Genomic DNA, 12,462 nt, shown 5'->3' on the forward strand with positions numbered 1-12,462 from the left:
ACAAACTCTTAACACAAGAATATCTCAGCAGAGTAACTATTTACTTCTAAACTGAACACAGGAATAGGAAAAAACACTCGACGCTGCTCACAGCAAGGGCGTCCCACTCAAAAATATCAAATGCATGTCTTCTGGCTAACATCAATGAGCAAATTTTGACAAGGTTTTCCAATTCCAATATATTAAACTAACGTCTTCTTGCTAACATCAATGATTAAACTTTGACAAGCTTTTCCCATTCAAAATATGTAATGCCTATGATCGTGGAGTCCTGTCGTAGCTTCTTGTACTTGTTTGGGCACTTTTTGCCCAGGGCACTCCACGTGTTGTTAAATTGCCAATGGTCTCTGCAGACTAGTCATGTCACCGGTGTCTAATAATACTCTGTAAAGCTTCTCGGTCATTCCTTCTGTAATGTAGCGCAAACAGTGACTACTTCTTTCTGCAAAGTGGAACGACCAACTGGACCCAGTAACGCAGCAGTTTGCCTTGGACACATTGGCTCCTTTTGTGCAGTTCAACTAAATCAAAGTCGGAATAAAACCGAGCTTTAATTTTGATATCCCTGTAAGCAACAATAGGTATAAGGGAAACAATTACTGAGAAATAACGGTTGATGACTTGTACTCCCAGAAGAAAAGCATCTACTGATCTACTTTATCTTAATGGGAAACAAAGCAGGAGAGTAGCAATTCTCCATCAGTGTGATTCATTCATATTGACTGAGACATTATCTTAACAATGCCTTGTTTCAACATGTATAAAGAACGACAAAGCAGAAAAGTACCATTCCTAAAACAATGCAACTGATTCATTTTAACAGAGACATTATCTTAACAATACCTTGGTTAAACATGTAGAAAGAACTACAAAGCAGGATAGTACCATTCCTAACAAGTGTTGCAGTTTTGAACTAAGATTCAGTAGTTAATTAATTCTGAGAGTGGCATTGCTTAATTTTACCAGCGGCATTAGATTAACGAAAAGCATAAACAGTTCCAGGGAGAGTGGGCGCAACAACAGTATGTGCTTCCATCTACTTATAAAGGGGGTGATGCAGAGTTTGTTGTAACAAAGCAACAAGCATCATGTCTGGGTTGGTCCCATTTTTGTTCACTACTTAATGGGAAAAGACAGCAATACAATAGCTTCAATTCAACATTTATTTAAAACAGTACCAATACAAGTAGCACAACATCTCAAAGCACACTGCACAATCATGTGGATGAAGGCCTGTACTGACCTTTCATGAGACCGACAAAGGTAAAATACGAATCTCGATCTCCTTTTGTGCAGTTCCACCAAAATTAAGCAAAGTCACCGGTGTGACATTCAAGTTGAACTGCACAAAACACTCTTAAAACATAAGTGTTTCGAGTAGCGAAGCAAAATGTCGCAATAGCAACAAGTTGAATCGATAGCCCTGTTTTAACAGAGGCAAAAAAGGAAACAATTACTTGCCGATAAAGGAGGATGAAACAAACGGTGACAGAAAGAAGCATCTAACTTATCTTGGATGGAAAACAAAGTAGGACAGTAGCATTTCTAAAACGGTTGCATTGATTCATATTAACAGAGACATTCTCTTGAAACAACATTCGTTAAAAAATGTAATTTACTTTTAACAGTGGCATTGCTTCAATTTTCCGGCGGCATTCTTAGATTAACAACAGCAAAATAGCTGTATGGGACATGCCAGCACCATGTGCGTCCACACGTATAAATGGGTGATGCAGAGTATGTAGCCAAGCAGCATATATGCGCTGGTCCCATATTTGTTCTCTTTGAACCTTCTTCCTATGTGAGGGCAGCAAATCTAGTCCTGCACAAACTACCCGACCCCCAGTTTCTTTCCCTTTTCAACAAAGAGATCGGTTCCTTACAGATGTGTGTACTGGGTTACCCCTTTTCCTTTCGACTACAAAGGCTGGATAGCCAGTCTATACTACTTTCCGCCCCTCCTTTCCTCATTGAACCACGTCCTAGATTCTTGCTCCAGCCCACCGCACCCTTCTTTCCTCTTTGAACCAAGACCTAGATTCGACTACAGATCGAAAAAGATCCACATGCAGCTAGAGCAACGACGGTTTCAAAGAAACTTATACCTTAGGGTCGTCGGGATGTGGCAAGGCGTGCGGCGGGAGGCCGGATCTGCCCACACTACGTACGGCAGCGAGGAAGAAGGGGTCGGTGGCCCTCCCGCACAGGCGCTGGGTGAAAGAGAACAGCGCAGCCGGCAGTGGATTGCCTCCCTCGCCGAAGGCGATAGAGTGAACGCTGCACCTCCTCCCCTTCCCGGTGCGACGGGATACGGACGCCTCCTTCACCAGCTGTGAGGGGGGAGAGAGAGACAAGAGGCCAACGCAGTCTTGTTTAGATCTGGTGAAGAGAGGGTGAGAGACTGTGAATATAGCAAACCCTAGCAAATGAACGCTGAGCCTCCAGCGTGTAACATATATGTAGTGCGGCGAGCGTGTGGAGAGTGCAAACCCTAGCGAACAAGCGCTGAGGCTCCCGCTTATATATATACTACTGTAGTACGGACTGAGCTCCGGTGCCTTCACTGCACCTGCTTTTGGCTGTATGACAGGTGAGCCAGCCACATTTTGGGCCCACCTGTCATAAATCCAAAGGCAGGTGCACTAAGTCAATGAAGCTGCGTCCATATAGTACTCTCGTGTATACGACTAATATATAGTGGAGTGGTTTTCTTATTCTCTCCATAACAATCGTTTTAAATTGTGTAAGTACGAAACGAAACTCTTTATTTAATGTACAGTGAAGAAAACTAGTACTACTTCCGATGAACTAACGATCCACGCCCACGCGTCCTGGTCGCACTTCCTGTCCTTCACGTGTGGTACACTACCCTCCCTTAAGTGAACAACCACACATGCGCCAAATTATCGGAAACGTGTGAGAGTGTGTACAAATAAAGAATTTTAATTTCAATTATCGGAAAGGTTTGAGAGTATTACAAAGTTTGACTTCAGTCAAATCTAATATGCGGAGTAAATAAAAATGGAGGGCTACTACGTCCATCCGGGTTTTTAGTCCACACCATTTTTAAATCAAAGTTAATAGCTGGACAAATAAAATTACAGGGGAGCTGGAGACAAAGTTGTGAGAAGGCTTAGAAATCAATACAAAACTTATGCTCTTAGTACCAACGTCGATCCTTCTTCGAGGAAACATTTGGTTCATAGCCAATTGTGTGATAAAATTGCACCAACGTGAAAGACGACTGCGTCTCCAACGCAACCAAGGTGAACTGACGAAGGATATCATCTTTGTGCGTAACAAGCAAAGAGCACTGATGGAAGACAGGTTGTTTTTCATTGAAAATCGATCAGCTTCACCAGCCGACGCAACCATGAGGCGCAACCATGAGCATCGATAGGTCATCGTGGTGATGCATCATCCATTTGGCATCAAGTTTGGGTGAGGCACCTATGAAGTTCGACAAATCCTCACTGTGGTCTGTTTCTTCTCAGTAATCAAGCTCGAGGAAGGAAGAACCACGTGGCAGAGGACAGTGAGGCGGAACAACAATGGCCATCCAATTTTGTGCAGTTCCACTAAAATTGAGGAAGACATGCCCGGGTATGGAGACACGCATCGCTGTTTCCAAAAATATAAAAAGGGTTAGCAACGACATCTCAATTGTCAATAAGAATTAATGAAAAGTACACCAACAAACAGAAGCATCATAATTATCTTGATGGGAACTAAACCAGGATACCCGAGAAAAAAAGCATTTCTTCATTTAACCAGTGATAGTACTACCACCATATGGACAATGACCGCACAACCACCATGTACTTTTTGTCGAAACAACATGTATACCTCCACCGAGGCATAAATCAGGACAACTTTTCGAGTGGCATTTCCTCTATAATAGTACTAGTAGGTGATGTTGGACCAGCCGACGAACCCTAGCTACTATGCATGGGGAGCTGGGGAGTAGTCGCATAGAAGAAAACCCGCACGCAGCGACCTGGGGAGCTGGACCAGTACAAGAAGTTATACCTCAGGTGGGCGAGATGTCGTTTAGGCGGGCGGGCGGGATCTGCCCACACGACGGCAGCGAACAAGGGCGCGGAGGATCTTCGTCCGCGCCAGCGCCGGCTCCGAGAGGACGGTGCGCATCGGCTTCCTCCGTCGCCGACGGCGACAACGTCAACGCTGCACCTCCTCACCTCCCGCAGCGGACGGGATTCGGCCGGATCTGTGACCACCGGTGAGGAGAGAGATAGAGTGGACACTGTCATCTTGTTTTGATATGGAGAGGGTGAGAGAGCGAGACGCGAGAAACTCTATCAAACAAGAGGCTATAATGGAGTAAAAAAATCTCTCCATAGCAGTGGTTTTAAATAGAATACGCGCGTTCCCGGAAAAAAGAAACGAAAACTGGCGGACAATTTTTCTAACGTACCAAGAAAGAAAACTCGATCAAAAACACGCCCCCGCTTCCAGGTCGCGAGAGTCGTCGCGCACACACACATAGACATAGACATGCATATCCGTGTTTACGTAAAATTCCATTTCCATCTCCATCTCCAATCATATTTGTCCAACTGGCACATTATTTACGTTGTTAATTATATACGCAGCAATATTAACGTACAACATCTCTTGTTTGCGCACGTCCGGACCGCTGCCACGGCCGGTCCTGACCAACCCGAACCCTCTTCATCACCCGCGCGTGCTTCCCGCCCGAAACGGTCAGTGCCGCATTCATGCCCGGCCAGAGCGGACGCGACCTCTCACTGGCGCCGGCATTGAAGCGGCGCGCCGGCCGAGAGAGCGTCGCCCGCGCCGCTTCCGGGTGCACGCGGCTGCTCCGCGTTCAAAGGTCGCAATAGCCGGCTACAACATGCATGTAAAAAGTTCTTGGGAGTCCGTGCTACAGCTAGTTGTCCTCCCCCAACTCGTCAATCTCTTCCAGTAGTGCTAGTACTCCATGGCGCGATCCATCGACAAGCAGGCGGGAAAGTTATCGTATACTCGGTTTGCGGTGAGTGGCATGCCGAGCGACCGTGTGGGGTCGAGCCATGGAGGAGGGTGAGACACGAACACGACAGACGTGATTTAAACGTTGGTTTTGCTCGATGGCGCGATCCAACGAAACGAAACGTTGGTTTCTCTCCGTTTCCATTTTTTCTCCGGAAAAACGGAAACTTTCCACTCCATTTTCATTCCTATTCCAAGGTTGCCCCGTTACAACATTCCATCAAATACAAAGGAAAACTAACACGCATGCTGATGCATCTCAATGATTCACAGATCATAGCCAATATTTACTTCACAACTAAAGAAAAAAGTTGTGAGAGCGTGTACGAAAGAAAAACTACTGATGGGGTCACTACGACTTAAACCCTAAACCCTAAACATGATTTAATTTCCTGGCCAGGTAGAACCTGTCGAAGGAAAGACGGCTGGCACCCTCGGATCATACGATGCTTTTGTGCAGTTCCACTAAAATCGACCTGAGCATCCCTGATGGCAAAGATATTGAAGAAGTGTGATTAGAATAATAGTACTGGCACTAGTTCATGAGACATAAACTCATCACAAGTAGAAGCCGGTAGAAGTAGAGAAAGATCGACATGGAGATGGAGCTACGGCAGTGGAGCAAGCCGGCTCCAAAAGGAAGATGGACTACCTGGGACGTCGGGCTGTAGCTAGAAGGGCGGTTGGGACGCGGCATCGGCCCATACCGCGGTGACCCCCGATTGGGACGCACCGACTGTGGGTTTTCTCCCTCGCCGATGTCGACCGCGTCTACGCAGAACATTGTTCCCTTCCCCCAGCTGCGGGATCAGGCCCGTCGTTCTATGCTTGTGAAGAGAGCAACCTAAGCAAGCAGGCTTGTAGCTTAGGCTCCTGCTAGTGTATATATAGTGGTTTTCTTTTTCTCTCCATATCAACCATTTTATATTGCGTACGTGTCATTCAAGAGTGAAATGATGGTTGCTTCTTCCGACTAACTTACTGTGTGATTTGACTGCTCCTTAGTGGCCCCTACACGTACTCCCCCTACGTGTATGCAACAGTCACACGTACACATGGACGCAAAAACGCGCGCGACGCCCTAATGCATGCATGTCCGAGCACACGACGGAACACACACGGTCACGCTCAAGTGCTCAACCTACACGTGCATGCACACACATACTCAGTCAGGGTGAGCTAGTGACCGTATAAACACCGGAAAATATATATATTGAGCGCAATGAGCGTATTATGAAGTCCACTGACCGTATTTTTACAAATATACAGTGACAGACAGTGTATTTATCTCGTTTGAAATTAAGACAATATTAACCGGAGAGGAGGCAGTATGGACTAGCATTACTTTGCTGTGTCCCGTCAACTTGCCGAACGAGGAGAAGGTTGCAGGACGGGAGAAGCTTGCGCGCGGTGGCTCGCAGGACAAGGAGAAACTTTTGACTAATGCAAGCTCTCCCTCGCTCAGGCGGTGGACGTGCAACAGTTAATTCGGTGTCAGATTGCCAGAAGCATACACTATACTACTAGTGCTATTATTGTTCGACTTCCCGAATAGGCGAACAGCCAAGCGCAAAGTAAACAGGTCAGCAAACCTTGCGGCGCATCTTCGTGCGAACCGTGCGGCGCATCTTCGTGCGAACCGTGCTTGCTGCACTTTGAATGTGGCCGAGAGCTGGCTTGATGAAACACCTCGCTTCCTACTTCTTTTTTGCGGGGTACCTCGCTTCCTAGTGACCAGTGTCTTGGCTGATCGTCCTAAGAATGCTTATATATGAATAAAGCTCTCTCATTTACCCGCAAAAAAGATTAAGCCATATTAACCGGAAAGGAGGGAGTATGGACTAGCACTACTTTTTGGTGTGTCCCGTCAACTCGCAGAACGAGGAGAAGCTTGCAGGACAAGGTGAAGCTCGCTTACGCCTTTTGACTAATGCAACCTACCCTCGGTGGACATGCATCAGTCCATTCGGTGTCAGATTGTCAGAGGCATACACTGTAGTACCCAACATGCGGAGTACCATCATTGTTCGACTTCACGAAGAGGCGAAGAGCCAAGCGCAGTAGTACGAGTAGTACTACTACTAGAACCGCATGGTGGAGCGTCTGTACTCTTTTTTTTATCTCTGATAAAGTACACGTTTATTCCGGAGAAGGGCGGAAAACGGCAGCCCAACATGTAATGAATGATATCGATCAACCAACCATGCTCGAATATATCTTGGCCTCCGTGCGAGCCCGTCTGTGTGTTCTCGCTCCTCGTCTCTCTCAAGGAACGGCGGGTTGGCTCTTTGCCGTCAATTGAGATCGGTTTGCTCACACTCCTGTCCCACATGTCAGTGATATGCCAAGAGGAGGTGCGTTGACCGACTGGCCATACGCGTACTTGGTTTTGCACCTTCATACTACTCCTCCCTCCGTCACAGTTTACAGGGCGCGCTTCATTATGATGCATTTCTCTCAATGCATTTCCACCACCAGAGAGACTTTAGACGCGTTTGGTTTAATGCTCAATTAATTAGGGCGTGGTAACCGCAATCAAGTCCACAATTTTCTCTCCATGTACTGTACTACTACGGAGTGGAGTAAGTGCATGCATGTGTGTACCCGGGGTGGAAGCACTGCATGCATGTGTGTACGCATTATTCCCTCTAGTAATAGACGCCGTGCTATAACTACCAATGCTATTTTTCAGGCCGATCGCTAGTCGCCTTGGTCCCACAGATTTTTTTCTTTTTCTGAAGCGCGCTGTATAAACAGTGACGGATGGAGTAGTATGAGCGGATTCAAAGAAGAGCGTATTGATGGTTGCTTCTTCAGAGCAACTTACAGTGGGAAAGGTGGGGCTTATGATTTGACTGCTCATTACTCACTATTAATGCGGCGCAACGACCGGGCTGAGTCTCCCATGCGGTTGTGCACTACCCCCTCGGTTCTTAAATATACTCCGGAGTATTTGTCTTTCTAGAGATTTCAACGAGTGACTACTCAAATATTTGTCTTTTTAGAGATTTCAAATGGACTGGCACATACGGATGTATATAGACATATTTTAGAGTGTAGATTCACTCATTTTGCTCCGTATGTAGTCACTTGTTGAAATCTCTAGAAAGACGAATAGAATATTTAGGAACGGAGGGAGTACACATACGAAGCAAAATGAGTGAATCTACACTCTAAAATATGCCCGTTTGAAATTTGTAAAAAGACAAATATTTAGGAACGAAGGAGTATAATTTTGTGCATGGCACATGGACCCGGATGATGAAGAGGCTTCTGGCAATGCTATCAAGCTTCCATCATTTGTTTACATAATTGACGTACTATACAAATAATTTTCCAGCGACATGAAATTGTACAATGGTGTGAGCTTTCAGCTTTTGTTTCGCGTGTCTTGCCATCGATGCTCTTTCGGAAACAATAAAAAACTAACTTCCTTGCTAATGCATGTCAATTATTAGCAGATCAGAGCTAATAATTACATCACAACTGAAGACAGAGTTGTGAGAAGGTGTTAAATTAAAATTGATCCATGCTTTCATTGGCAGCAACGTCCCCCCAGCTCTGTCTAAATCAACAAGGCATGTTGGGAAAAAAGTAGCTGTCTGGAGCATGCAACATTCCGATCATTTTGTGCAGTTCCACTAAAATAGAGCTGAGCGTCCCTGTTCCAAAGATATTAAGTGTGATTACGATAATAGAGGACTGCTGATGAAACAATAAACACACAAATAGAAGCCGGTCACCTTTGCAGTCTCTCTTAAGACTAACTAGTTGGAGAAGATTAGGCTCGGAGTTGGATGAGGAGGATAGAGCAAAACCAATCTCCCTTTGTGCAGTCGCACTGAAATGTAGAGACGTTGCCCGTGTGACATTTTAGTACAACTGCACAAAACACTCTTAAGAAAAAAGTGATTTGTGCAGTTCACCAAAAGGTCGCAATAGCAACGAGTAGAAAGGAAACAATTACTGGCCAATAACAGTTGATGACACATGCGACGACAAAAAAGAAGCATATTCCTTGTCCTAAGGGAAGATAACAACACGGTTGTGTTTGTCTAAAAAGGTGTGAGGACGAGAATGCAATATGGAAAGTACGTTGGACGAGCTACGTTTTGGGCAAAGAACTATGGAAGATCCACATGCAGCGACGTGGGAAGACGGGCTGTGGAGCAAGGCCGGAGGGGATACCTGGAGGTCGTCGGGATGTAACTAGGTGAGCGGCGGCGGGCGGAATCTGTGAGTAGGTGGCGTAGGCCCTGCCGCGCCGGAGCTTGGTCAGAGAGAACAGCGTGTACCGCAGATCGGGACGTGCTGCCTCGGCGCCGTCAAACGGAGAAACGATGCACTTCCTCCCTTTCCCCCGGCGGATGGGATGCGGCCGTATCAGTGACCAACGGTGAGAGAGAGAGAGAGGCCACCGCACTCCCTTTCCCCCGGCGGACGGGATGCGGCCGGATCAGTGACCAACGGTGAGAGAGAGAGAGAGGCCACCGCAGCCTTGTGTGAGATACTCTGAAGAGCGACAAACCAGGCAGGCAGGCTCCATTGTATATAGTGAGCGGACTACCTTTTTCTCCATAAAAATCGTTTTATATTCTGTGTACGTGCCATTGAGCGCTATAACTTTATTTAAAAATAACGCGGTAACGCGTCAAGTCGAACTTTGTTTCGTGCACGCGTGGTACACGACCTCCCTAGGTAAACAACCGCTACAGGCATTCAAATTAGCACGTGGGCTGCCATTTCATAAAGAAATGAGCTCCACCGTGTACCCGCGCGGGTGTGGCTGGGCACGAAGCGTGAGTACGTGCACGGTGCACCTATTCTCTTCTTGTATACGTACACCACCTACGTGGGGTTGTGTGAGAGAGATACAAACCTAGAGAGATATAGTGTGTGGGTTCTTGAGAGTTTTTTGGGGGGGGGGTCAATCAAAAAATGTAACATATGCAATGTGTGTGAAATAGAGTCCTGGATATAACATATATATAGAGGGGGCGATCCACGAGAAGAGAGTGGAGGTATCATCGGCTTGAGGTGTCCATAGAATCGAAGAGAGGGATGATGTGTGTGTGTGCGCGCGCGCGATCGATAAAGAGTGCCATCGAATTTGTGTGTGCCCACGTCAAAGATATAGAGTGGCTGGCCTACTGGAACGTGAGATGGGACATGTGCAGTTTGTCTCTGTGGCATGGATACCTACCTGCAGCGCTCGACTATCGGTGTGTGGTGGGGGAAGAGGGAGGCCCAATTAACTATAGAGGTACAATGGCTGGTATATGTGTGGAGGAGGAGAGAGGCCTACCTCATGTATTAAGGAGATCGATCTGCCTCATGTATTAAGGGAGATCGATCGGCATCCATGCATATGTGCAGGAGAGGAATAAGGTTGGGAGAGAGACAGAGCTAGAGTGTTGGAGGGGGTGGTAGTGGAGTTGCTTCTAACAAATGGTGGGATAGGCTTGCTAGACAAACGGAGGGCACGCCCGCAATATCAATAAGAGAGGAGATGGCTGCTTGTTGTCTGTGCACGTGCGTGTGAGAGACGGGTCAGGAGGCATGCACGAATGATGAGGGGGGACGATGTGGCTGTGGTAAGCAGACGTAACTACATAGGAAGATCAATCGCCCTTTGTTAGAGAAAGGAGAGACATAACTTGTGAGGTACGTCGATCGATGGGGGGGTAGTTAAAGTCGATCTAGGTATATGTTGGGAGATCGATCGGTATACATGCATGTGTGTGTTAGAAGCAAATGAGGCACGAGGAGAAGGATAGAGAGAGAGGGATGCATGTAGGAGGTGGTACGAGAGGCATACTATATCGAGGGGGGAGGAGTGTGCGAGTACGAGAACGATGAAAAGAGTGGTGGGAGTGAGGCATGGACGGTGACAAGAGAAGAGGGGAAGCTTGTGTTTGTGCTAGGCACACCTGGCTAGAGAGGCATATCGATCGATGTGTGCCGTAAAGAAGGAGCTGGGGGGCCTACACACACCGTGGGTGAACGACCTAAAGTGAAAAGACGAATTTGCGCGATGGAGCTAGAGAATGCTGAGGGAGGGTGAGAGGGATGCGGGCGTGTGCATGCACAAGAGAAAGTTAGCGCTAGCTACAAAGATAAGAGGGTTGTGTGGGTGTAAAAGACGAATAGAGATCATATATACTTCATTATAAAAAGCGAATTCGGATATTTGAAGAATTTATCATAGTGTTTCAAACCGACGCATGTGTGAATATATATAACGGTGATACACATGGTGTGGTTATGAACATGTTATACTACATTTAATATATTTTATCTCTACTCTTATAAAAAACGGAGTTGTTGATGATGGTGTGCCTGCCATCCTGCATTATAGGCCGTCCGATTTATATCTGGCGGATAGCAAGGAAACTATGATGGTTGAAGTTGGCAACAATCATGATTGTAGATTCTTATTGAAATAGAGAAACGAATTCAAATTTAGTTCGAATTGCAGCGGTAGTATAGACATTTGGAATGCACTAAAATGTTGGTATGAGTAGGTTACATGCATTATACAGCAAGCGAAAAAATTTAATCGGACATAACATGGATTCATACTCCCTCCTTCCATCTATATAGGGCGTAATGAGATTTTTAAGACCGCCTTTGACTATTGACAAGATTAATAGTACATGACATGCACAATGTGAAAATTATATCATTGAAAGAACCTTTCACAGACGAATTTAACGGTGTGCTTTGTGTAAGTTGCATGTCATATATCATTGCTCTAATATTTGGTCAAAGTTAGCATCGAAAAACGCATTAGGCCCTATATAGATGGAAGGAGGGAGTAGCTTTGAATAGCATTTGTATAGTAAAACGGGGCAAGACTCTCTCTTTGTGTGGTGTGAATAGTTTTATTTTTTTCGTTTTCTTTTTGGTTGAGGGAAGTGCGAATTGATTTGGTACGTACAAGTACAATATTACTACACGTTAGGCTTGTCCCTAAAATTCAACCCGCGTCTTGTTATATCCCGAAAATTCAGATATCGTGCTCCCAAAACTGGCGCCTTCACAACCCGCGCCTTGCTATCCCGAAATTACAACGCGCGCGAAAACTCCCTCCAGCTGCCAAATCCCGACACGCGAAATCCCCCTTCTAACCCTGAGCCGAAAGGGCCGCTAGTTCAAATCGGTGGGGGGTACTTTTGTAACACACCCTACATTTTGGACAAGCGCGTCCCTAAGTCATGCTTCACCCCCTCCCATCGCCCCCTTTTCGCCATTCGAAATCCCAGGCCGCCATAACCTCTCCGCTCCAGCCGCGAAACCCCACCCTCCTCCGTCCGCCATGTCACCGCTGCCCAGCCGGAGCCTCTTCCCCGACGACGTCGTCCACCGCAACAGTTCGACGTCCCTCGTCCACCTCCCCGGATGAGGATCCGTCGTCCATCTCGTCGTCCCGCCGGTTCAGCCGCCCCG

Source organism: Triticum aestivum, chromosome 7D, assembly GCF_018294505.1.
Source record: "Triticum aestivum cultivar Chinese Spring chromosome 7D, IWGSC CS RefSeq v2.1, whole genome shotgun sequence".
Classification (NCBI taxonomy): Eukaryota; Viridiplantae; Streptophyta; class Magnoliopsida; order Poales; family Poaceae; genus Triticum; species Triticum aestivum.